We start from the raw sequence: 5,004 nt of genomic DNA, 5'->3' as shown, positions 1-5,004 counted from the left end.
ATGTAACTGTACCGATTACAAACTAGTCTTTCTTTAGCAATACACACAAGTGTGTGCGTGTGTAAATGTCATAATAGGTCTCTCAATAGACAATTACTTAACTTGAAAATATTACTAAAATGATGAATAATTAAGGATTAATAAATTTTATTAACCAATTAATACATTTATGCACTGGAGAAAATAAGTAAGCATAAATGAAATCCTGTCCCTGTCCATCCCTACCTATTCCCACTCATGCCTAAAATCATTATTATGCATACTGCACCATGATTAAAGTTCTACACCACCTGTCTGAACCAGTAGCCTAGAAAAATACTTTGTAAAGAGAATGAAACATGAAGATTTCAAGAGCAGAGTAAAGTAAATAGAAAGCAACTTTTTAACAAAGAAAACATGCTAATTCCTCCCTGATAATTTTGCTTTGCTGATGCCTTTGAAAATTATTTTTCCAAATATTTCCTTTCAAAAATTGCCCTCATAATACTTTAACCACTCAAAATCAAATGTTGCTTGCCATTGTCTGCTTTCCTTAAGAGAACTGGTAGATATGTGGATGATGTTGCAAATAAAGAACCACAACAAGAAACAGTAAAGAGGTTTTTTTTTTTTCTCTCCTTGCTCACCTCAAAATGTCAGCACTGTCTGTTTTAAGAGCTGATGCAGCACCTCAAACATATTTATTTTGTTGTTTTTTAGTTCTTTCGGGCACTCTACGGAAAAGAGTACATTTAGACCTTTCAGAAGAAAACTGACTATTTTGATGTTTACTTCTCATTTTTACATTTCTAGCATTTTATATGTAATTTAAAATAAAAATTGGCTGGGTGCCTGGGTGGCTCAGTTGGTTAAGCGACTGCCTTTGGCTCAGGTCATGATCCTGGAGTCCCTGGTTTGAGTCCCGCATCAGGCTCCTTGCTCAGCGAGGAGCCTGCTTCTCCCTCTAACCCTTCCCCCTCTCATGTGCTCTCTCTCTCATTCTCGCTCTCTCAAATAAATAAATAAATCTTTAAAAAAATAAAAATAAATAAATAAAATAAAAATTGGCTAAACAAATTTATTCTGTTTAATATCTCTGCCATATTTCAGTTTCTTTTTTTGGCAATTTACTTATTAAATTTATTTTCTTTTATAAATTATGTATTTCTCTGGGAAGACAGCCTTCACCTTATTGCACTAATAGCACATCTATAATACCACGCTACAGGACAAGTCTTAACAAGAGGTTTGTATTCTTCAACGTAGCAATTGTCTACCAGGCACTTCAGAGAGGAGGATGAGGAAAAGCCAGGATCCCCTCAGGTGAAGAGTGGGGTGGGGGAGAGGGACAACTTGTATACCCATCTGACCCCTTCTGGGTTCTCTCTCAGGAAGGGGGAACATGCAAAGCTTACATCTGGATTCTGGGAGCAGGGAAGAGTTGGAAGGCTGAAAAGCCCAATGCAATACTGCACCTCAACTCCCTTAATTTTTGAGGGAAGCAGGAACTCCTTTCATTCATTTGTAACAAATCACTCTAGCCTAGCTGATGTTTTGAGGAAACAGTGGGGATGGGGTCATCATCAGAATTAGCAGCCATACACTGCCACAGGGTGGTGGGTATCCTCCTAGCCCCCAGGAACCTGAAAGCTATGTATCCAAGGGAGAAGCCAGAGCTGGCTCTGGAAGTCTCTTGACTGCTCATTGTGCCCAGACATCCCTGTGACCATATGAATTAGCAAAGCTCTGGTGTTGAATCTTCCAACCACTGGTCAAAGCTATAATGAGACTGAGTGTGTAGGCGGAGTGAAGGGAATGCCTGAGTAGAAGGGGAGGACTGTCAGGGAAGGGGGCGATGGGCAGTGGACTGTAACATGATTAGGCCCTCCTTGTAGGTGGAGGCTGGGCTTCCAGGGAGTGGGGCAGGGGGAGCTGCAAGCCCATGGATCTCTCCTCACTCGGCCTCTGTATTACACTGAAGAGAAGTTGCTCACATACTCTAAAGCACATTCTTTTTTTTTTTTTTTTTAAGATTTTATTTTATTTATTTGACACAGAGAGAGAGAGACAGCTAGAGAGGGAACACAAGCAGGGGAAGTGGGAGAGGGAGAAGCAGGCTCCCGGCCGAGCAGAGAGCCCGATGCGGGGCTCAATCCCAGGACCCTGGGATCATGACCTGAGCCAAAGGGAGACGCTTCACCGACTGAGCCACCCAGGCGCCCCTAAAACACATTCTTGATACAGGAATAGGGGCTTTGGTTTTGGGCAAGAGCCATATTAAGCCTTCATGAGGGCAGCCACCACAGCCTTGGTATTGAAACTGCGTAGGTCACAGTAGGTCTGGCCAGTGCCCACAAAGACGGTGGATTTGCTTATGACATAGGTCATAGAAATAGCAGCTCCCACCTTGTCTTCAATGGTATCAAATTTGGTAAGGGTAATGCCATCAATGAGCAGGTGTGTTTGAGCCATAGAACGGTCAGCCAAAGCTCTGTTGAACTTGACCAGCTAGTCCATGGCCTCATTGCCTACTAAGGACTCCCCCACAAACTGCAGCTAGTCGGGTGTGTTGACAGTAATGAGCTTAGCCAGGGCGGTCATCAAAAGGGCATTGTCTTGCATTCGGCCAGCTGTGTCCAGCAGCACCACATCAAAGCCTTTGTTGCGTGCAAAGGCAATCGCTTCCATGGCAATGCCCACAGCGTCCTTGCCGTAGCCCTTTTCAAACAACTGCACCATAGTGCAGCCGCCGTGGTTCTCCGGGGGGTGTAGGGCACTCAGGCACCGGGTGTGTGCACACAGCTGCTCCAAGCCCCTGCACGAAATGTGTCACAGGCAGCAATGGGGACACTGAAGCCATTCTCTAGCACAGCTAGAAGGAAATCTTGGCAAGATTAGTAGACTTCCCCACTCCATTAACACCACAGAAGGTGACGACATAAGGACGCTGATGATGCTGAGCATCCATAATATCCCGGAGCATGTCGATAAGACACTGTGGCTGCAGAGTCTGCACTAGGGACTCTTGTAGGGCTTGCTTTACCATGGAAGTCACCGTGCTGAATGTCCCCATCACCTTCCCTTCCAACTTGTTGGCCTCAGATTCACAGAGCTGGACTGCAATGTCTGCTTCCACACTCTTAGCAATGAGATGATGATGCATCTTATCCAGCACAAACTCCACATCTTCATGACTCAGGCTCTTGGACCCCACAAGGCCTTTCAGCATCCCAAACATGCCACCCAGAGTTCCCTTGGTAGCACTAGGTTTGGTGGTGTTTTGAGCAGCCACTTCATCATCTGAGCTGCTGCAGTCCAGATCCTGAAGCTGCCCTCCAGGCCCAGTCGTTCGAATCAAGTTGATGTCCTCAGGTGGGGCAACCTCAGGGGCTCCATTGGTGGTGGGGGTGCCATAAACCAAGACTTCCTTGTTAGCACAGCCACCCAGTGCCCATACTCGGGGTGCATTTTTGCCCTTCTCCTTTGGAGCATCTGATTTCATGGACTCGCTGGACTTCTCCAGACCTCTCCCATGCTTCTGAATGAACTTCTCTGGCTTCCTGCGTATGAGCTCCTCTTCAGAAAGTTCTACCTCATTCTCAGGCCCCACTGGGAGACCTGACTTTTCTGCAGGAACTGCTTTGCTGGTAGCCAAAGGGCCATCAGAACTCTCCTTCTTGCCCCCCCCCCTTTTTTTTGCTGTTCTTTGCTTTTTCCTTGGGCTTTTCACCCCGTGTCTCAATCATGGACCTCACAGGTTTCTTGGCCTTTTCAGAATCTTCAAATTTCTCCATGGTAGTGGGAGCATGGATCTTACTGCTCTCCTCTGCTTCAGGAAGGAGCCGCAGGAAGTAATTTTGGAAATAAAAAGTGCCATTCAATAGACTTAAAGCACTTTGCTGTTGGATCTCTGTGTGATACTTGTCCCGAAACAACTGGTGCACATCATCTATCAATTTGTCTACATACGTCAGTGTTAGGATCTTCTGAAAACCAACCACGAACATCAACTCAAACTGGTTGTCTAGTTTATACTTGAGTGTGAGTGGCTCATGGGTGAAGGAGTTGTTACCTTCCCTTTCCTGCAGCAGCACAGAACGAATCAACACATTAATGGGCCAGGTGCGTGAGTCGCTCATGACCTGGAAGCACCAGAGCACAAGCCCGCCCTTGGAGAAAATCCTGAAGAAGTCGAGCATGCCAGCAGTGGGAGAGGAGCCGGGCCGGCGCCGGGAACCTCAGGCCACCATCGCCTCCGCTTCCTGCTGAGCCAAGCGCGGGACACGTCACACCAGCGGCCCCAGAAACTGGCTCAGCCGCCATATTTTAGTTTCTTTCCTTTTCTTTCTCTTTCTTTCTTTCTTTCTTTTTCTTTCTTTCTTTCTTTCTTTTTCTTTCTTTCTTTCTTTCTTCTTTCTTTCTTTCTTTCTTTCTTTTTCTTTCTTTCTTTCTTTCTTTCTTTTTCTTTCTTTCTTTCTTTCTTTTTCTTTCTTTCTTTCTTTCTTCTTCTTTCTTTCTTCTTTCTTTCTTTTCTTTCTTTCTTTCTTTCTTTCTTTCTTTCTTTCTTTCTTTCTTCTTTCTTTCTTTCTTCTTTCTTTCTTTCTTTCTTTCTTTCTTTCTTTCTTCTTCTTTCTTTCTTCTTTCTTTTCTTTCTTTCTTTCTTTCTTCTTTCTTTCTTTCTTTCTTTCTCTCTTTCTTTCTTTCTTTCTTTCTTTCTTTCTTTTTCTTTATTCCTTCCTTGCTTTTCCTTCCTTCCTTTCTTCCTTTCTTTTTCCTTCCTTCCTTTCTTTCCTTCCTTCCTTCCTTCCCTTCTTTCTTTTAATACAGAATATAGCTTGTTTACTCAGATCAACTGCAATTTCATCAAGTCTTCAAATATTTCCTATATACTTAAAATATGTTCAAACAATGAGGAAGATAAGTAGATATCATCAATGAAAATTAAAAACTAACCAGCATAAGACTGACCTATGAAATATTCAGTGAAGTAAAATCCTACATTCCAAGTCCATCTGCTTAGAAGTC

The 5,004-nt window shown here is 43.8% G+C and overlaps 1 pseudogene; it reads right to left on the bottom strand.

The window, feature by feature from the left end:
- Window positions 1-2,256: 2,256 nt before the first annotated feature.
- Window positions 2,257-4,178, bottom strand: LOC123847662 (signal recognition particle receptor subunit alpha-like; annotated as a pseudogene).
- Window positions 4,179-5,004: the final 826 nt, after the last annotated feature.

This window comes from Mirounga angustirostris, unplaced genomic scaffold, assembly GCF_029215605.1.
Source record: "Mirounga angustirostris isolate CCGP_5_RB_7025 unplaced genomic scaffold, mMirAng1.0.hap1 SCAF_2, whole genome shotgun sequence".
Lineage (NCBI taxonomy): Eukaryota > Metazoa > Chordata > Mammalia > Carnivora > Phocidae > Mirounga > Mirounga angustirostris.
This window is presented reverse-complemented; position numbering and strand designations above follow the sequence as displayed.